This window comes from Castor canadensis, chromosome 7, assembly GCF_047511655.1.
Source record: "Castor canadensis chromosome 7, mCasCan1.hap1v2, whole genome shotgun sequence".
NCBI lineage: Eukaryota > Metazoa > Chordata > Mammalia > Rodentia > Castoridae > Castor > Castor canadensis.
Window position 1 is genome coordinate 29632716 of NC_133392.1, and position 22586 is coordinate 29655301.

Sequence of the window (22586 nt, forward strand, 5' to 3'; positions counted from 1 at the left end):
TGGAGGTCCAGCATTGAGTCTGAAGATTGCCTCGTGTCCATCAAGGAAGGTTCCAAGTGTTGAGTAATGTAGGGAACCTGCATTGGAAATGATGACACACGTTGAAGGTGAATTAAACCTTCCTGGTTCCACTGAATCAATGGGCTGTCCATCTGGATCACATATGATGGGTGGTCGGAGAGGGTTTCTTCTGGCCTTGGTAAATCCACTGTAGTGTTTACCAATGTAAGAAATCCCAAGACACAATGATAGTGGTCTTGTAATACCAATTTCTGTTTAGTGTATTCCTTTATTCCTTTCTGTCAGTGTAGTCTGTCTCTGTAATTGGTTGGTATTTGAGCTGCAAAAGAAGAGTCTGTTGGTAGAAATGGTTGTGGCAGTAATTCAAAATAATTGGGAATCTCCAATGGTGTACACCCAATGGGAGTATGTCCATCCATGTTGGAATATGTGGGAAGGACAGATTAGTCACCTTGGGTGTGCTAACATAAGAACTGCCATGGTAATAGTGTAAGGCACCATAATATGGTAAATTTGGAAAGTTAGCAACATACACTACTATCCTGGTATCATTTTCCTGCATGAACCATGGGATACTCTTATTCATAGCTGCTTCTGGGCATATATCCCCATATGGCTCACTGGGGTAACCTAAGTACGAAGTGTTTCTGCCTTCTGTGGGAGCAAAACTTGGTATAGGTTTTCTAAGTATATCCTGTGGTAATGCTGTGGGAGTACTATGTGTACTACTTGAAGTACTTGGAGTACTGCTTCCTTCATCCCCCTCCTCACCATGCTCATCCTCCTAATAATCCTCAGTTCTGAATTCTTGTTTGATCAATGGGGAAAGGAAGATTTGAAGGAATGATGTCTGTATAGCATCATCACAAGTGTAGACAGGTTCCTCCTCTAAGGTAAAGAACTGGATCCCTTGGTGTTGTTGAATATACGATAAGTTGGAGAGTTCCACATTACGGTGTTAAGTTTAATGTCTGCTGCATACGTAGTGTAAATGGCTGACTCAGTAGTGGCATTCCTCCATAAAACACTTTCAACACAAGCTGCAGGACTTGATTTAACATGCCTGGCTGATGGAAATAGGTTTCTATTCATAAGGTGGAAATGGAACAAATCCTTGGCTTCAAAGTAGTCATTGCAGTAGGATGGAGCCACCCACTTTCCTCTAGCATAGCAATGTGTATGCAGAGCCCAATAGGAAGGCCTATACTTTAAAAATGGCTGTATGTCTAAGTATTTCCATGGGACCAAGAAAACTGAGGAGTTAAGTGTAGGGTTAGGGTTGTGTGTAGGTAGGGTTTCATTATGAAAGTATTTAGTGGATTTAGTGGTGGTTGTAGAACTAGCATCACTGGAGCCAATGGTCCAGGATACACAAAGTGTGATTAGGAAATTTCTTGCACATGAGGTTAGTACTATTGGTAGTACTGCTATTGGCATTGCCTGGCATCTCCTTTCATGGCAGAGGGTATAATGGCCAACTACTGTAACTCCTACCCAAGCTGGAGTAACTACAGTAATGAGCAAAAGAATGCAGCGGTAAGTAGTATGTATGCAATTCAGGCAGCGCGATGCTAAAGATGGCATCATGGCACCAGCTTGTCTATTTTAGTGATTTTGAGGTCGCCCTTTTTCCCTGTAATCCAAACAGTGTTGGGCGCTCCTGAGCACACAATCTCCTGTGAAGAGAAACTATTATTGTGATCTTTCAAAGTAACTTTGTGTGGTAGGAGTACCTTGTTACCCTGAGTTACCACCCCTGGATTAAAAAATGGTCTGGGGAAGGCACTTTCAAAGGGTGAGGGTCTGCCAAGCCTTAATCTAGAATTGAGCTCATAACAAGCTATCTCTACAGCTCTACTCAGTGGCAGATCCTTCAAATACTGCAGTTTCAGTTTCAATAATCCATTATGTCTTTCTATGCTGCCTGCTGCCTGTGGGCTGTATGCTAGTTGGTAATTCCACATAACATCCATCTCCTGGGCCCATTTCTTACTATTTGACTAGTAAAATGCATGCCTTGGTCTGACTCAATAATGGCCAGGGGGCCATATCTGGCCCACCAACACCATAGGGTATATATGTTGGCCAGAGTGTCAGGTCTCTTCTGTGCTTTTGCCAGAATTACACCAGAATGTACATCTACCATTGTGCATGCATAATCTCCCTTATGTGTTTGTAATGGTCCTGTGAAACCTATCTGTATTATAGCATTAAAGCAATTGGCTTATATAATTCTGGTGGGGCTCTATATCTAAATCTTTGGACTGTCATTGGGCAGTCTAGGCAGTTTTCCACTGCCTGTTTACAATTTGTCCAAGACAGATCAATGTTCCTTAATTGTCCCCAAGTAAATAATGCATGTGTGCCATAATGGCTTAATGCCTTATGAAGGTCTCTTAGTTCTTGTATCGATGGGGTACATATCTTGAGTTTTTGTTGTTTTATTTGTTCATTTTGTTCAGTCTTATAATTCCCAAATGTATTTGTTTTAGTCCATTTAGGCTTATCTTGTATTACCCTACTCCTAGGTCCTCTTTTGAGGGTCATTTTTAGTCCTTCTTGTTTACACACATGCCACGGATCTGCCTGGTTGTCTTTCCTATATAAGGCTACAGAATGGTCTGTGGACTCTTTCACCTGCCAAAGTGTATTTCTGGTAATCATCAGAGATGCTAACTTATCTGCCTTTTCATTATGCTGAGATGTTGGATCACCTTTCCCTGTGTGTGCATCCATGTGTGTCACACAGATGCTAATAGACTGGGAGAGTTCGTCCATTTTTATCCAGTCGTCCTTAGACCATATGTCCTTGCCATTTATCTGCCAGTTGGTATGTTTCCATTTTTCTGACCATATTGCAATACCATTGCACACGCACCACAAGTCTGAATATATCCTAACAATTTTATGTCCTTCTTTGTGAGATTGTTCAATTGCTAATCTGGCTGCATGGACCTCTGCATGTTGCACTGATCTACCTGTGCCTTGGTCTGTGGGTCTCCAGGCTGCAGATTTCCAATGCAGCTTGCCACTCCACAACATGGATGATCCATCAGTGAACCAGGCGTTTGTTTGTGAGTTGTCCCATCTCTCTGTCCCCCAACGGCTGATATTCTTGGCCTGTGTAATTTTTTGGCATGGTTATGGGGCATGGTACCATTGGGGCTGAGGCAATCTCCTCTACCCAGAGTGGAGTCTTCCTCCTTGCCATGATCTTATGATTATTGAGGAACTCAGAGAGGAACCACTTCCATTTCAACACCTTAGATTCAGACAGGGTTCCGGCTAGGGCTTCCACCTTCATGTTGACCCAGTCCAATATTGGTACTGTGCTATGGATTATTAGGCATTGATCTGTCAGGACCAGGCACACCATTTTCACCACCTCCATGAGCATTCAAGTGAGTCTCTCAAAAATTGTATATTTGAGTTCCACATATGGGAATCTTTTACAAAATGATATAGGTACTGTGCATGCACCTTGTTTACACATTATGCTCCAGTTTCTGTATCCAGCTTGATAGGAAATATCCAGAATCACGGTGTCAGTGTGTGCAATGGTATATAGTTGACTATGAGTTGTTATCAACTCCTTTACTGCCTTAAAGGCGTGTTTTTGTTGTGGGCCCCATTCAAAATCAGAGGCCTTCTTAATAACCTGATACAAGTGTTGTAATAGGATCTGTAAATATGGGATATGATTTCTCCAATATCTAAACAATCCAATAGTTTGTTGCACTTCCATTTTATTAGTTGGTGCTTTTAAATTGGCAATTTTATCTAGGACTAGGTTGGGGACTTTTGGTCCTGTCACTGACAAGGCAATTCCACCTATGCCTGTTCCTATTCCAGCTGTTATCCCTAATCCAATTAATAAAGGTATGAATTGGATAGCTGGCTTTGACTGTGCGTGGGCCATCAAAGGTACAGGAGGGTCCGATTGTTAGGCACTATGTTTATCTGGGGAGTGAGGAGTGGTAATGTGCAAATGCCCTTCCAGTTAGCTGGCAAGAACTGATAAGAAAGTGTCCTGCAAACAAAGAAGGTTCCTGAGCTGCTGCATTATGGTCTGTCAACTCTACATCTAATGGTGGTGGCTGTACAGTTTCAGATTTGGGCACATTGGCTAGCAGCCAGTTCCCCCATTGGATAGTAGCCTCTTGAATTGTAGATAAATTAGGGGCTCTCTAAGATGTCTGTAGATTTCTTATTTGAGTTTCATGCTGGTAGAGTTAGGAGTAGCATCATGCACACTCTGGTTGAGGGGGCTCACCGGGGTTGCTACATAATTGAGGGGACCTGAGGACAGCCAGAGCCAATAATCACCCTCCAATGGTAGGTTCGTAAGATTAAGGAGGCAGTGAGTTGCATTTAACAGGTTGTGCAGTTGGGGTTCCAAGTTAAAGTTCCCTGTCCCAGAAGGAAGCCTTAAAGGGGGTCATGGTGGTGGCAGATCAATGTCTTTTATAGGCTCATAGCCATCTATGTAATCACCTCTGGATGGCCTCTCTATATCTGTGGCTTTTTCCTTAGTAAACTGATATGGGGACAGGGTGGACAGATAGGATGCCTAGACATGACGAGGTTTTTTTTTTCCACCCCATCATTTTGTCATTCCATGTCTTTAAGTGGTCCCTGTCTTTCTGCCAGTAAACCATCTGTCTTATAGTGCCTTTGTTCTTCCAGGACCCTGTCAGGCCTGCCAGTTTTCCCTTATAGTAAATTGTCCCTACTCTGGTACATTCAGAAATTGATGTGCTGCATGCGGGTGACAGGTATTGGTAATAGGTAAAGCCATATCATAGTTTTCCCTGGAAGGAGAGAGGTTTTACGCAAGCTGAGCAGTCAACCTGGCCTCTAGATAGAACAACGTTAAAGTGTAGTAGAATCAGGAGGTAAAAACACATCAGAGACCTCATGCCTGCGACTGGGGTCTGGGCTACAGGTAGCACTGAACAGCAGTAAGCCTTCCTACTATGAGGAGATAACAGGAGGCCACTGGTAATTTCTGGTCTACGGTCCAGTCCTGGGGAGCAGTGATGGCCAGTCCTAGTGTGAACAGTATTGCAGCAATGCTAATCAGCAGGATAGGGTAAGGTGGCAGAAAAGGGGAATACATTTATATCCTGGTGGGTGAATCCTCAGGCTTCCGCCATGTGTTGACCAACCAGCTTCTGGGAGGTGGCTGGAGCAGGGCTGGAGCTCTCCCGGGCAATGGCATGCTGTTGTGACATCCTCTGGAACCTTAATTTGAGGTTAGTTGGGTCATGGATGGCCTCCCAGTCACTGGGGTCTGCAGGTGCTGCTGCCTTCTTTATCTGGGAGTGATGAATCCAGGGAGTGATACCTGCAATTTTAACAGCAATGGGAGTTGCTAGTATTACTAGATGGGGACTCGTCCAACCAGGTTAGAGTGGCTCCTTTTTCCAATCTTTTACCCATACCATATCCCCGGGTTGATGGGGATGGGCCCAATTACCCATGGGGATCGTGGTCCTTTCTAAGACTTCTGAGGATATGTGGCATAGAGTTTTTCCTAGGGTCTGGAGATGCTGGGACATTTTAAAGTTTGCCTGACATCCCCTCTGAGCCTGTTTATTATGGTAGGGGGTCTGCTATAGAGAATCTCAAAGGGTGAGTAGCCAGAGGGTCTAGGGGTACAGCATGCTCTGAGCAGGGCTAATGGTAGCATGTCTACCTAGGGAGATTGTGTTTCTTGGCAGAGTTTAGCTAAGGTAATTTTGAGGGTTTGATTCATGTGCTCTACTTTCCCTTAACTCTGAGGCCTGTACACTATATGGAGCTTCACTTTTATTTTTAACAAAAGGGCTGCTACTGCACTGACCAGAGTCTCTGGTCAGGCAACTTCCACCATCCTCCTTTATCTTTTATTCCTTTTTCATCTTTTGTCCATTGTTCTTCCTTCTTGGTGTAATTCAGGTTGGGAGGCAGCTCTGGCACCAAAAAAAGTTTGGTGGTTTGCTTTGGCACTCCAGGGGATCTTAGTTCTTCTGCTGCTATCTTTGTCGCCTGGTCAGGCAGGTGGTTTTTCTCTGTTGATGCAATCTGTGCCCCTTTGGTGGCCTCTGCAGTGGATAATAGCCACCTGAGATGGCTCCCAGACTGCTTCCAGCAGTTGGAGGATTTCTTCTTTGTTTTTAATCTCTTTTCCCCCTGCTGTCCGCAGTCCTCTCTCCTTGTATATTGCTCCGTGCACATGCAGGGTGGCAAAGGCATGCTTAGAACCTGTGTAGACGTTCACCTGCTTGCCCTTTGCATATCACAATGCCTGGACCAACACCCAAAGTTCAGCTCATTGTGTGGACCGTCCTTGTGGTAGGGCTTCAGCCTGTATGATGTTGTTAGCAGTGGTGACTGTGAACCTGGCCTTTAGCTGTCCATCCTGGACAAAGCTGCTTCTATCTGTAGAGTTCAAGCTCTGGATCTGAGAGGGGGTGTCTGTTAGGTCTGGCCTGCTGGAGTGCACTTCATCCACTACCTCTTCGCAATCATGATCTGGGGGCCCATCCTCTGTTGGCATGAAGGTGGCAGGATTAAAAGTTCATACAGTTTCAAGTCTGACTTGAGGATTCTCACATAGTAGTCCTTGGTAATGGGCCATTCTGGAACTGGTCAGCCATTTATGACCCTGCCCATTCATTAGGGCCATAACTGCATGAGGGACCTTATATAACATTATATAACATTAATGTCCTGTCCTAGGGTGAGCTTGTTGACCCCCCTGATTCGGGTTACCATAGCAACCAGGGCTTGGAGACATGGAGGCCAGCCTCAGGCCACTGGGTCCAAGTGCTTCAACAGGTACACCACTGGCCGCTGCCATGGACCCACTGTTTGGGTGAGGACCCCTGGAGCTGTGTAATTTTTCTTGCAGATGAAGAGATTGAATGGTTGTGTTACATCTGGCAGCTGTAGCTTAGGGGCACTTGTTAATAGTCTCTTTGTCTCCTGGAAAGACTTTTCTTGGTCTGGTCCACAATTTAGAGGGTCCTTTCTGGAGCCTGCTATGGCCTCCTAGATTGATTTGGCCAGGCTTGAATATCTGGGTATCCAGGTGTGACAGAATCCTGCTGCTCCCAAGAATTCTTGGACCTCCCTTTTGGTCTTCAGCTGTGGGATGGAGCAGATAGCCTGTTTCCCCTCCAGTCCTAGGGCATCATCCTTCTGAGATGATGAGCCTGAGGTATTGGACCTCTTGCTGGCAAACTTGGGCCTTTTTCTGGGAAATTTTGTAGCCTGCCTTAGAGAGTTGGGCTAGCAATGCCTTTGTCCCCTCCCAGCACTTCTCTCGGTAGTGGCTTGCCAGGATCAGATCATCCATGCTCCATTGGAGCAAAATACAGTAGGATTTGGAGCAAAATACAGTAGGATTTTCTTCTGAGAAAGTTGACAAATCCGCTGCTAGCGTTCCCCAAACAAGGCGGGTGAGTTTTTGAATCCCTGAGGGAGTCTGGTCCAGGTCGTTTGTATTTTTCTTCCAGTATGGGGGTCTTCCAATTCAAAGGCAAACAGAGGCTGGCTAACTAGGGCCAGGCAGAGGCATAAGAAAGCATCTTTTAGGTCCAGGCATGTGAACCAGCTTGCTCATGGTGGTAGAAGGCTCAGGAGAGTGTAGGGGTTAGGAACTACTGGGTGCAGCAGGATAACAGCATTGGTGACTGCCCGCAGGTCCTGGACAGGCCCATATCATTTCTTCCTGCCTTCTTGAAGGGTAACAGTGGGGTGTTCAAGGGCGATAGGCATTCAATCAATTTCCCTGCATCCTTCAGCTACTGTAGGTGGGTCTGAATTCCTAGGCATGCTTCCCGTGGCACTGGATATTGCCTCTGTCTAACAGGGAGTGCCCCAGGTTTGAGATCTTCCATTATGGGCACATGGTTGCAAGCCAGGCCAGGTGGTCCTTTTTCAGCCCAGACATCAGGAAACTCCTCCAGCAGTCAGGTGGGCTTCACCACGTCCTCCTTTTCCTGGTGGTAGAGTCGCCAATCATCTTTTGTAGGCATGGTCACTGCCATGATGAGGATGTTTGGTCCTCTCACTGTAAGGCTTGTAGGGCCTCCCTGGATGAAGGTGACTTGGGCTCTGAGCTTTGTTAGTAAGTCCCTTCTCAGCAGAAGAATTGGGCATTCTGGTAAATACAGGAATTTGTGAGTCACCTCATGCCCTCCTAGTTGGCCTGCCCGGGGTTGGCAGAACTGCTGGGCAGTTTGAGTGCTGGTGGCTCTGACTATTGTGGCCCTGTGTTCAGTGAGTGGGGCCACAGGTTTAATGACCACAGAATGCTCAGCACCTGAGTCCACCATGAATATCATTGGTTGCACCACCCCCCACTTTCATTTCAACTCTGGGCTCTCAGGGGCCTAATAGTAAGGAGCCTGGTCTTCCCTAGTCTGACTCAATTCCTGCTAGGTCACTGAGATCCTGGGTCTCTGGTTTGGGTTGCCATCCTGTCTTCTTTCCTGGTGTAATTTTGTTAGGCTCCGATGCTGGTCCCTTGTGGTGGAGGCTTTCATTCTTCCAGTGGCCAATCTTGCAATAGGCACATTGGTCTCATTAGAGTGGGGTTCTTCCACTGGGTCTCCCCTTCCATGGCAGAGCTGACTCGTTGGTCAGGTCCAGCTTCTCCAGTGCTGCAACCAACAGGGACACCTTGGCTTTCATCTTTTATTGGCTTCTCATTTTTCCTCATGGTCCCAGTTTACAAAGACTTTATTTGCCACTTCTAACAGCTGGGTGGCATTCATTCCAGTGAAGTCTTCAAGTTTCTGAAGTTTCCAGCGAATGTTGGCATATGACTGGGCCACAAACACCATATTGGCCATTTGCTGGTTTTCTGGTGCTTCCAGATCGAAGCGGGTGTACACCCGGAAGGCCTCCCAGAGTCTCTCATAAAAATCAGTTGTTTTCTCTTGCTTCTGGATAACTGCTGCAGTTTGAGACATGTTGGTAGGTCTCTTAGCTCCAGCCTTGAGCCTGTGTAGGAGGGCAGTGTGACACTGAGTGAGGACTCCTCCTCTTTCTGCTGTATTGAAGTCCCAGGTAGGCTGAGTATCAGGAGTTTCCTCTCTTCTCCAAGCTTCTTCATCTAGGGTTCCTGCTGGGGCCTGCCCTTGGAGCCAGTGGTGAGCTTCTGTCAGAATTCGCCATTGCGCTTCTGTGTTGAAAAATGTCAGAAGGATCATTCCAAGTCATCCCAGGTGAGTTGATGGGTCTGAAATTTGGATTCTAGGAGATTGACCATGGCCAGGGGTTTTTCTGAATATGGCAGTGTGTGGTTCCTCCAATTTAAGAGGTCAGTCGTACTGAAAGGCTGGTAATAGAGGATAGAGTGTCCAGGCTGGACCATGCCATCAGCACCAATTTGCTGGGGCCCTTGCGTCTCATGGACCGGCATTTGTAGGGCCCTGGCCTGAGTGGCTGGTACCTGGGATGAGCAAAGGCAGCAGCTCAGGGGCTGTGGAATTGGACTCCAAGCCAGGGACGGGTGTGAGACATTGCTGGGACTGGGAGGCAGCTGACAGGGCTGAGGGGGACTCACTGAGGGTGGCAGGCTATCTGGGAAAGATAGCATTGGCTGCTCTGATGGTGGGGGTGTGCTGGAAATATATGGCGGGGGCACAGGCAGTTCATCTTCTGGGTCCCCTTGCAGAACAAGCTTGGTCAGCTTCTAGTCTTTAGGCTTCATTGCTTGAGCCATGAAAACTCTGCTCTGTCCCTTTTTGTTGGCACAGAATCACACCCAAGGGGGGCATAGTCTGAGCTACCTGAAGCCAGGAGCCAATATAAGGGAACTGATCAGGGTGTCTGGGGGTTCCTATTATGATCTGATAAATGGCCTTGACAGTGGGCAAATCTAGGATACCTTGAGGGGGCCAGTTGACTCCAAAAGTGAGCCATTCCAACTCACACAGTGTGTACAACCTTCTGGGAGACATTTTGATCTCATAATCTCCTGAGAATCCCTTCTTAAATGTTTAAGCATACACTCTAGGACTGTGGGTTTTGAGGAACCTCCACCCATGGCAGTTAGAGGTGACTCCTATATCCACCCTATGTACTCCCCCTACCCCATGTTGGTGGCACAAAGACAAACAAGGGTGGGTGCCCCTTCAAGAGAAGAGACCAATAAGATGTCTGCCTGGCCACATCCTGAAGGATCCTAGGTGCCTCTTAGCATCAATGGCAAGGTCAGCCTTGTGACTCTAGATCAGGTTGCCCCAAGCCACCCTAAGCTGTATGAGTATCACCATGGAAACCACTTGGGTTCCAGGACAGACCCACTTGGACTCTGTAGCTTTTCAGCCATGGAGCCACAAACTTGAGCCTGAAGCGAGGATGAATCAGGCTGCTCATTCACACACACATTTACACAAAAGTTATTACAGTTTTCCTTCCCCCCTTTTGGGGAAGTCCCTGACCTGTGGAACTCCTCTTGGAGGTTCCTGGGAGCTGATCAAACTCCCCTTCTGCCCAGTGGGATGGGACCTGACTGAGGGCTGACTTTCCCAGGGCAGGGATGGGGAGGCTTACCAAGTCCAGACAAAATTGCCAGGTGAGTTGGTCCACTTCTCCTTGGAGTCCAGTTGGGTCAAGATTACTCAGAAGGTTGGAACTCTGGGGCAAAGGAAGACCCAGAATACCATCAGGTGGTGCTCCGCCTCATTCAATCCCGAGTCCCTCCCTGCTCAGGTGCAGTCCAGCCGCTGGCCAATCGTTCAAGGGGTCAGACAGTGGGTATCTCACTGGGGCCTCCAGAAATGCTGTGGAAATATTGTCAGATGAGAAACCAAGTGACACTAAGAGAAGCAGAGAACTCAGATTGTATTTTACGCCAGTGGTCCCAGATGAGCTCACACTCAAAATTCTGGGCCCCAACAATGAACTCATGGGATCCTTAAAGGGCAGTGTGGGGCATCAGGTTACCAGGAATGTGTTAGTTGTTAATAGGTGAGCCAGTGCTGGGTTAGGGACCCAGAATTGTTTAGATAGGAGCAGCAGGGGAGGTCTGCTTTGAGAAGTTTGTGTATAGGAGACAAAGGAAGTTGGGAATGGGCAGTTATCTCTACGTGGGCCCTTTTTATCTTGACCCTGGACACATTTTATGACTTAACTAGCAATTTCTCATGTCCTACATCCTGCTTGAGACTATCTTCCTGTTCGTTGGTGTATTCCTATAATCCCAGCATTTGGGAGACTGAGGCAGGAGGATCTTGAGTTTATGGCCAGCCTGAATACAAAGTGAGATGCTGTTTCAAAAAAAATAAAGCAAATAAAAAGAATTGGTTGGCTCCTAGTTACATTTCTCATAAGATCATGAAGCTAATGTAGGATTAGTCAGCATGTGTTCTTTTGCCTTGTTACCCTATGTTTTCATTTGACTAGTAATTGCAATTTGATAGTAATTACAATGATAATAAATGTTAACATAAAAATGGAAAAAAGCAGAGAAGCAAAAAAGAGGAAAATGAAAATTATTTGCAATCTCAAATTACAGAAGTAATTACGTAGTATTTTACAGTGTATGCTTCAAACAAACATCTAGGTATATGTTTTTAAAATAAGGTATAGCTCATTCTGTACAATTTGATGGCCTGCTTTCACTTAGTATATTATGGTGAAAGACAGCTATGGTATTAAATAATCTTCCACATGAACACTTCTAGGTTGAATTGCATGTTAGACACATAATGATTTATTTTAACTGATCTATTATAGATAGATGTTAGGTGTCGCCCAGTTTATCAGTATCATAAATAACAATGCAAGTGACATCCTCATAGGTGAATCTCTAGTTCCAAGAGATAAACCCCCACAATTACTGAATCAAAGATGAAAATTTCTTGAGTATTGACAATATTCCTCTAAAAATAACTAACTGATTTATTGTACTCCAGCAGTTGATGAAAGCTCCCTTTCTTTTTTTTTAATTTTTTTTTTTATTATTCATATGTGCATACAATGCTTGGGTCATTTCTCCCCCTTGCCCCCACCCCCTCCCTTACCACCCACTCTGCCCCCTCCCTCTCCCCCCACCCCCTCAATACCCAGCAGAAACTCTTTTGCCCTTATTTCTAATTTTGTTGTAGAGAGAGTATAAGCAATAACAGGAAGGAACAAGGGTTTTTGCTGGTTGAGATAAGGATAGCTATACAGGGAGTTGACTCACATTAATTTCCTGTGCATGTGTGTTACCTTCTAGGTTAATTCTTTTTGATTTAACCTTTTCTCTAGTTCCTGTTCCCCTTCTCCTATTGGCCTCAGTTGCTTTTAAGGTATCTGCTTTAGTTTCTCTGCATTGAGGGCAAAAAATGCTAGCTAATTTTTTAGGTGTCTTACCTATCCTCATATCTCCCCTGTGTGCACTCACTTTTATCTTGTGATCAAAGTTCAATCCCCTTGTTGTGTTTGCCCTTGATCTAATGTCCCCATATGAGGGAGAACATACGATTTTTGGTCTTTTGGGCCAGGCTAACCTCACTCAGAATGATGTTCTCCAATTCCATCCATTTACCAGTGAATGATAACATTTCGTTCTTCTTCATGGCTGCATAAAATTCCATTGTGTATAGATACCACATTTTCTTGATCCATTTGTCAGTAGTGGGGCATCTTGGCTGTTTCCATAACTTGGCTATTGTGAATAGTGGAAAACTCCCTTCCTGATCAACATTTTCAATAGGTTTAGAGTCTTTACTATACTTGAACATGAAGATAGGTAACGATCATGTTTTCCCTTCTTCCAGGAAAACAGGTCTGTGTTGGAGAGGATTTGACCTCTGCGGAGTTTCTGTTCCTCACTACCATTCTGCAAAGCTTTTCACTAGAGGCCCTGGTGGAGACAAAGGAAATAGACCAAACCCATTGCTACTGGTTTACCAATATCCCACCTCCTTACCAGTTGTGTCTTATTCCTAGATTAAAAAAAAAATTTGCCTTTTTAACCATTCCAATCAAAGTAATCACTTTTCCTCCCTCTCTAGAAATATCTAACTTTTCCTTTTAAATACTGCCTAGTACGAAAAACCAATTCATTAAAAGTAGGTGGGCATCTGCTTCAATCTACAAATTCTTTGACATAAAGGGGCAGATTCCTGAAAACTCCAAGGATACAACCAATATTTGGACTTATCTTATGTGCTTTTTAAGCCATGCTCTAGAACTGAGAACAGCCCCACAGTAGCCCTTTATCAGAGACCATCAGCCAAAAGTGGAGACTTAACTCTTTCTGTGGCTTTGGAAGTAAACTCATTTTCTGTTATTTTTACCATAAATTAGAGAAATTAACAGAATGGCCCATGCGTATTTTTCTATTTCCACCAGAAAGCATTAACACGATTTCTGTTCCATTCACAAAAATAAATCCTTACCCCCCAATAGATTTTCTTTGAATGTTTGACTATTTTAAGATTCAAAAATCCTTTTCCTTAAGCTATGAGCAATTGACTAGTAGAACATAATAAATAAGTAAAATTTAAAAATACCCTTCTATCACAAATGCTTGCTTTACTCCAATTTATTTGCAATCATTGATATACTTGTGGCCTAAGGAGCCTCCTTGAAGAAGAGAAACTTTGCCCAGGGCTAGGATTCAGACGTGCATAGCTGTGCCCTCTTTTGAAAGTGGTGAGGGGTGGGCATTGGGAGAAAAGAAATTCTGACACATGCTACAACATGGATGAACCTTGAGGATATTATGGTAGGGGAAACAGGCCAGTTGCAAAAGAACAAATGCTACATGATTCCACTTACGTGAAGAACTCAAAAGTAGTCAAATTCATAGGGACAAAGTAGAATGGTGGTAGAGGGGAATGAGAGTTAGTATTGAATGGGTAGAGAGTTTCAGTTGAGGAAGATAAAAACATTCTGGGGATAGACAGTGGTGCGTGATGGTCGTACAACACTGTGAAAGTACATAATGCCACAGAATTGTACACTGAAAATGTTAACAAAGGCTGGGCGAGGTGTTACATGTGTGTAATTCCAGATACTCAGGAAGTGGAGGTAGGAGATTTGAGTTCGAGACCAGCCTGGGCAAAAATACCGAAACCCTATCTGAAAAACAAAAACAAAAGGGCTAAGGGTGTAGCTCAAGTGCTAGAGAGATTGCTAGGCCCCCAGTTCAATCCCCAGTACCACACACATATATACACAAAGGTTAAGGTAGTAAATTTTATTTTATGTGGATTTTACCGTGCACAAACAAAAGTAAAGCTGAGATATTTGAGTTATATAGGTGGGGATTCTGAAATAGTCACACTGTGACTTATTAACATAGAAATCTTTCCTGCCTTCCTCCCACCCTTATTCTTCTTTGTAGCTAAAGGGAATTTTGCCTTTTGTCCCTCATTCTCCTCTTTCCATACGTTTGAATCTGCCTGCTAGGTTCTCTACAATCAGGGCCTGCCTTGAGCCACTCTTTTCTTGCTTCTTTTATTTGACCTCAGCATCTCCAGGCATCCAAAAATATTTTTCTTTTTCTTATTAATTAAAATTTAGATCAGCAATAAATATCATACATATTTGTGGTGTACCAATGATGTTTTGACAAATCTTTTTTGTTGCTAAGGCATAAAACCTATTTCAAAGCACTGAAGAGTTTACTAAATATTTCTTGAGGATATGGAAGGAGAGATAACCCCACACATCACAGAGCAAAACTTCCTATAAAAATTCCTCTGAACAACTCTCTTGACCCAAAACTTCACCTTCCTCCCTCATCCATGGGAATCTCCTCCTTCTCTTTCTCTGGTTGGGAATCTCTCTCCACTTAGTTCCCTATTGCCACACTGACTTTCCTCTCCTCAACCCTTTCTCCTGCCTCCCCTTTGCTTTTCAGGTCACATAGTTTAGTTTCCTGCAGCAGGCATCTACACAGTTACCCACAAGTAACATCTCAGCAGAACAAAGGCCTAACATCAAGGCAGTGCAAATAACAGACCCCCCAAATATAAGGCAGAAATGACTGTAAAGTTATATCTATTGTCTTTTATTATCTAAGATGCCAATATTCATTTGGTTCCAAAAATATCCCATGACACACAACTTTAAGTCCTCGAGAGATTCTAAAAGCATTCTACCTCAGGGACGCTCAGGGGTTGGTCAAAAATGTAGTATCTTCCACTCACTTAGCCAAGCACTGGGCGTTATTCCATTTCAATCTCCCTAACTATGCAATGGGATACAAAGAGATGACAACACTGATGTTCAGAGAGTAAGAAATTTGACCAAGTCTACCCAGATAGAAATAGCAAAACTCAGATACAATTCCAGTTTCTGACAGCAAAGCTATCAGAATTTAACCATTCTGCTATAATATATTATATATATTATATAATTATATATAATATATTTTATTTATTTATATTATTACATATTATATAATATAATATTATATATAATATTAAATAACCATTCTTCACTTGAGAGAACCTAGTTCATCTATACTACCAAGAGGACTTTGGCCCTAAACCATTGAATTATCTTGAAGCTTAGATCATTTCCATGGATGCTGTCATTAAAGCAGGAGACACTGGTCCCCTTTTTTTTTTTTTGACATGGTCTTGCTATGTAATCCAGGCTGACCTTGAACTCATGATCTTCCTCAGCCTCCCAAGTTACAGGCATGTGCTACAATGCCCATATGACACTGGTCCTTTAAATCTTAAAGGACTGAATAGCAATAAGAGATCTAAGCCAGTCTCCATTGTGTTGGGTCAAAGTGGAAGCAACATGCAACCTCCAACTCTTTTAGCTTCTGGTGTCTACAGAGCTGTCTAGAGACCTGGCCCTGCTGGCTCTGGTCCTGAACCCTTAGTTGCCTTGGAACTCCAATCCCCTGAATCTAATCTTTTGACTGACCCATTTGTAAACTGAGGTCTGTGTGGCAGTAGGGAGTTCCCCAGCCCCCAGAGGTAACAACTGTATGAAATTTCCATATTGGCCTAGTACCTATAAATGATCTACATAACTCCCTAATCTGTCCCTGAACTAAATAATTCAGGACACAGGTCTTATACTTTCTTATTATAATACTGTATGTCTCTAAACTAAAGATGCCGACTGTTTTAAGACACATTCCAGTTTTGGAGACATTAAAATGTAAAATAAAAGGTACCTTAGAATCAATGAGATGTATTTTGCATGGTCCAATTAATGGGGCTTCTCAAAGCCTGACATGTGGTAGCCCCATCATCCCAAATGACCAGATCATTTAAAACTGTAGTCCTCTTTTCCAGCTACCCTGATATCCTCATTGATGTCATGTCAGTAAACCCATAACACAGTTTTTTCATACTCAAAAAGAGCCACTTGACTTGTGGCAAGGAGGATTACACAGATACAGACTATTTACAAATTAAGCAATCCTGGTACACAGAATGAATTCAGAGTCCAAGCCATGGATGTTTTCCATTGGCTAGAAGACAATCTGAGTCAACATATCACTGGACCAATGACTGCCCTGTTGGAGTAGGGTTAGTTGGGGGCGTATGGAAGAACCTAGGTTTCTGGAATTCCACATAGTCATTTCCTGCCCTGTTCTAAAGTCAACAAAATCTAAATGAAGTGATATTTCATCATTTGTTACTACTTTTCAATATGAGTATCTATTAAATGCTAGGTATAGTCTAGGAACTAGGAATACAGAAACAAATAGAGTCCTTAAGGACCTTATATTTTAGTCAGGGAAGATAAACAAATAAGCCACTGTAAGAGCATAACACAATGTTTACAGAGAAGTATGCACAGAATTCTGGGGAAACACAAGGGAAGGGCACTGAAATCAGAACAAGGCAAGTAATAGGACAGGTTTAGAGAAAATGGTGCTTGAATTCATTTTTGAAATACAAATAGGTGTCAGCCAACTTCCAAATGGAAGGAGGAGAGGATCAAAAACCCAGAGCCTTTTGAAAGATTTCAGTAAGTCGAATGGTGAGGAGAAAGGAAAAGTGCTGGGAGAAGCAAGGGATATGATGCTAGAAAGGCAATAAACATGGGGATATGGAAGGCCTTTGCCAGGTAAAGAAAATTGAACATAACTGGGGAGAAGAGAGAGCCAAGAAAGGGTCTGAACAGTGGAAGGGAGGGACAAGCAAGAGAAAAGATATATTTTGCCTCGAAGAAAGATCATCCTGGTGGCTGCTGGGGGGATGTGTGCAGTGGAAGGGTATAGAATCCCAGACAGGAAGATAAATGAGAAGCTGTTGTCACCATCCACGCAAGGATGAATGAGGACAGTGTGGAGACAGTGGCATTAAGGGAAAAAGGCGGGGGGGGGTGAGGGTGGGGGAGGGGGGAGAGCAATGGTGAGGAACTCCAGACAGAACACCAAGAGGATTTAGGGAGTGAGTAATGTGGGAAGTGAGAAGAATTTAGAATGACTCCCATGTTTTTGAGTTGGGCAACAGGTGGTGCCATTTCTCTAGAGGAATAGCTGTGGAAGAAGAGATACTGCTTTTAGAGTCAATCAGGATACACTTGAGGTTCCTGAGGAACAAGCAAAATGGGAAAGCATCCTAGTCTAGTAACTAAGAAATACAACCAACATATATATACACTTTACAGTTCATACGAAACTTCTATTGAAACATGACACATGACTGGAGCAGATGGTGTAGGGGTGGAAGCTTCGGGGCACATTATCTGGAGAGGAGGAAAAGCTGTTGGTAGAGAGAGCATTGAAAAATCCAGCATGGAGATTGGGCTAGATGCAAAAAGTAGAGGAAACCTCAGAATTTCATTGCTGTAGTTAGAAGAAAATGGGTTCATGAACATCTTAGAAAATCAAGTTAAAGATAGTAAAGAGGGGAGGAGCATTTTGAATTTACTTTCAACTCTTCAAACCAACTGAAAGCAAAATAGAAGAGCAAAAGATGAAAAAACTTCCACCTCAATACAATAAGAAAAAAATGTTATAAAACAAAACTATGAAGAATGACTGCCAAATCAAGTGGATTTTGATCCAAAATATGTGAGGACACAGAGCTAACATATCCCTATACAGACACTGGGAAAGAGATCAACTTCTCTGAAACCATCATGTTCCTAAGAGGTGCATCCAGTGATGCTCTGTGGGTAGACTGAAGGGTACCAGATCTCACTAAGGAAGGGGCAGAGATGGCCCACGTGCTGCAATGTCTGTTCTTTCTATTGCAATAGAACCTCACACTTTTGATTGGGCACATGGTTGTCTGGGATAAAGACTGCATTTGTCTGCTGTTCTTGCAGATAGACATTTGGCCATACGACTAAGCTCTCATAGGATATAAGTGGACATGGTATGTGAAACTGTGGGAAGTTTGTCCTTTGAACAGTTTTATTGAGATAAAATTCACATACCACACAATTCACCCATTTAAAGCATGTTCACAGAGTTATGCAACTATTACCACAATCAGTTTTAGATAATTTCTATCACCCCCAAAAGAAACTACACCCCTTTATTCATCGCTCCCCACTCCACAAATCCCCCAGCCCCAGGCAACCATTAATCCAAGTTCTTTCTTTATAAACTTGTTTATGCTGAGCATTTTATGGAACTAGAATCATACACTAAGTGATCTTCTGTGTCTGACTTCCTCCACTTTGCAGGTTTTCAACGTTTGTTCATGTTGTTGAATGTATCAGTACTTCATTTCTTTTTATTGTTTAATTATAGTCCATTGTTTGGATATACCACATTTTATTTATCCATTAAGCAGCTGGATAATGGATGTTAAGCCATTAATCGGCTTATTTCCATTTTTGGGTCTTTGTGAATAATGCTGCTACGAATATTCATGTACAAGTTATTTGGAGTTTTCTAATGCTTACAGCTAAATCTAACACTAATGAACATAGGTTTTGGGGTCTGGATAACACTCCTGAAGAACTACGGAAATCCATTCAAGAAGGCAGAACCAACAGGGAGGTAGCTAAAGGCAGAGCCAGACTGACACAGGTTCATCCATGTTTTCTGTACCTAGTTTATTTCACTTAGTAAGCCAGAAAAGGTGGAGAGTTACAGCTTATTCATAGGGTTTGTAGATGAGACCTTCTGGGAGTAGGTGTGGAAAATAAAAAAAATTTAAGGACAGAACCCTGGCTGGCTGGCTCCAACAGGTTGGGATGACAAATAGAAACTAGTCAGTTCTTCCCTCTCATGTTTTCTACTTCTCCATCTCTTTTATCTGGTTAACATCTACTCATCACTACTGAGATGTCAGATCTCAGTTTATACATAACTTCATGGTTTTAATTTTTTTCAGCACATTGTACTGGGATTAAGTGGTAAGCAGTAGAATTAATTAGTCTTGACTTTCATTAAACTTATCTTCTACAGGAAGAGATAGCCAACAAACAAGTAAATAAGAAAACTAACAAGGTAATTACAGACTGAGAAGTCAAACACTGACTGAAATAACCAAGATAATAAGGATGAGCATAACTAGGGGAGGCCTCTTTAGATGATCTAGGAAGTTCTCACTGTGTAGCTACCATTGTGCTAAGATCAGAAGTATGAGACTGAGTGGGAAAAGAATGTTCCGGGTAAAGAGAATTGGAGTGAGAATGTCATTTTGACTGATGTTCCTTACTCTCCAGGACTGACCACATTCAAGCTCTATACTCTTATAACACTTAAAAACCAAATATTTCTCAAACAGTGAATGAGATTTTAATTGAGCGGGACTATTGATTCATTTATACAGCCAGTCAACTTCTTTTTTTATTGAGCTTGGTTAAATCACACTGAGACAGCTCTGCAAGTTACAGTAGAGGATAAAAAGAAAGAAAATTTAAAACTAAGGTAACTGGAATCTGGGTTGAGGAGATTTGTTCAATTGCCTATACAGGTCTCCCTCTCCCTCTCCATCTTCCCCTCCCCCTTTACCTGTCCCTCCTCCCTTTCACTGCTATTTTCTCTCTTTCCCTACATCTCTCTCCTTTGTAGGCTCTAGGGAAAGATGACAGAAGAGGATGGTTGTCCTCCCCACCTCTTCACTTGAGGGTAAATATCCTTCTACCTCCTTCTCACCCTTTTCTTTTTTTTTTTTTTTTTTTTTTGGTGGAACTGTGGTGCCTTTCCAATTTTGATATATTCCTCACTTTGCTTTCATTTCTCTGGTGGGTGCCCATCCCTGCTCTACACCTGTAGTCATGAAATTAGTTAAGTAGACTATTGTGCTAATTGTGCTAGATGCTGATTCTGGGAAAATTCCTCTTCTAAAAAATAGAATTACAGTACCATGGCTCCCTGATTTTTCTCTTTTGTCTCTCTTTTCCTTTCCTTTCTTTTTTGTTTTTTTCTCCATTTCCTTCTTTCCCCTAACATCCACTTAACATAAGGAAGTATTTAGTAACCTGTAAAGCAATGTTGAATTATAAGCATTATTAATATGTGCAGAAGGCAGACTGAAGACTCAATGGTCCAGATAGAGACAGCTTTGAGGACACTGTGAACCCAGGAAGAAAGACATGCTGAAATTAGGGTGAGAAGAAGAAACAGAGAGAACTCTGAAGGTACCATTTGGTCTGGGTACACAGCCATCTGCAGGGCTGGCTTCTCAAGATTTGAGTCAAGATTCTGGGATGAGGTCAGACAATTAAGTTTTCTGTTCAACTTCCCCACAAAAGCCAGAGGCCTGTCCCAGGCATTTGGAGGTGCACTCATTTCCTATTGCTCTGATTTTATAAATGACCACAAGTGTAGTGGCTTAAAACAACACAAATTTATTATCTCACCATTCTCAAGCTCAGATGTCTGAAATGGGTCTCACTGAACTAATCTCAAGGTGTGTTCCTGTCTGGAGGCTGAAGGGGAGAATCTGTTTCCTTACCTTTTGCAGTTTTAAGCCACATTCTTGGCTCATGGCCCCTTCTCCATCTTCAAAGCCAGCAAATGGCTAACTGAAGCTTTCCCACATCTCATCACTCTGATTATGACTTTCCCACTTCCCCCTTCCACTTAATAGGGCACCCGTGATTACATAGGACCCAGCTGGGGGTAATGCAGAATAATCTCCCCATCTCAAGATAGCTGATTAGCAAACTTAATTTCATCTGCAAACTTCATTCCCCCTTGCCATGTAACATAACTCATTCACAAACTCCAGGGATTAGGTTATGGACACCTTTGATGGGGAAAAGTGTTATCATGCCCACCTTAAGGGGAGACAGAACTCTACAAATAATCTAGCTCATCTGTCCGATATCCTCTATCGATTCCTGCCTGATCCCGCAAAACTAGGTAAATTGAAACTGTTTGTCTGTCTATGAGAGAGAGAGGACCTGTTCCACTCTTGTGTCTGTCTCTTCACTAGAAAATAACTACCACCTGGGCAGGGATTGGCTTTGGGTTTGTTCTAAATCAGAAATGATACTATATATGTGAAACTTTCAGCTTCAGTGACAAAGGCTTCATATATATATTTGTTGAATGAATGGATTGTGAATTACCCACCCCATTACCCAGTGTGGAATCCAGCACAAGGACACTTAGTGATTGTTGCTGCTGCAAATACTGTTACTCCTCCTCCTACTATTTATTGAGTACTTACTGATGCAAGGTATCACAAAGGGGCTTACATCCATCATGTTTGCGCCACACAACAACCCATGCAGAAGGAACCGTATTTCCCCGTGTTCTGCAGAAGGGAACTGAGGTGTAGAGAGGTTCAGTCATTTGCCCAAAGTCAAGTGGTCCAAGTGGAGGTTGAACTTGCATTTAAAATCATATTCCTCTGACACTCAAACCCACACTTCTTTTACTTCTAGGCTTTTGAAAGGGTGTGTGTACTCTGGTACTCTATGTGGAATTCCAGGGAAGGCATTCCAACCACAGCGCTGACATTCCTGTTTACAGAGAACATTCCCTTTTCACAGAACCTGGAGTACAAACAGATGGGGTCCCAGAGAATGGGACTCATGCATTCAGCATGGGTGAGGTCCCCATAAAGAGCCTTAGGTACATTTGCCGAAGAAGTGGAGACTCTTCCTACAGAGGAACAACTTGGAGTTATGCAGGGGCCACTAAGCCAAGCTCTCAGCAGTGACCATAGATACTGTCCTAGATCAAGGGCATGTAATAGCATTAGTGATGTCCTCTCAGCCTTCTCTCTTGACCCCTCCCTTCACCACGTAGTGACAAGATCTCATCAGAAAATTATGACATATTAGCGCAGGCGTCAGGCAGCAGTCCTGTGGTACTGCCAATTTAGTACTTATCATGTTATCACTCTCTGAACCATCTATTAGCCACACTGACCCGGGCTGTAGCGTTTTCACCCAAAACATCCACAAGGGAAGATCTGCCTTTACTGCCAGGTTATAAAAGCACAGAATTTCCTTTGGAAATTTAGCTAAAGACAGAGAAGGCTGGATGCAAGGGGAAAAGTCAATAGTGAGTTTGTGTGTTTATTCAGGGTTGACACCTGTGCCAAGCTCCTTGCTGGAGGCTGAAGATCATGCTGCAAGGCCCTGTCACTGAACAGTGTATCAGTAAGCCTGCTCTGTTCTAACACCTGGCAAGTAGCCCAGTAGTAAGTTAAGTGCATATCAGGCAGAGCCAT

The 22586-nt window shown here is 43.3% G+C and overlaps 1 long non-coding RNA gene across 1 annotated transcript; it reads right to left on the reverse strand.

Moving 5' to 3' along the window:
• Nucleotides 1–3851: 3851 nt before the first annotated feature.
• LOC141424764 (uncharacterized) lies at nucleotides 3852–16308 on the reverse strand. Its single transcript, XR_012449663.1, has 3 exons — nucleotides 16157–16308; nucleotides 10573–10802; nucleotides 3852–5368 (listed from the first exon to the last, which is right to left on the reverse strand). It is a non-coding gene; the product is annotated as an uncharacterized lncRNA (long non-coding RNA).
• Between the last annotated feature and the right edge of the window lie 6278 nt (nucleotides 16309–22586).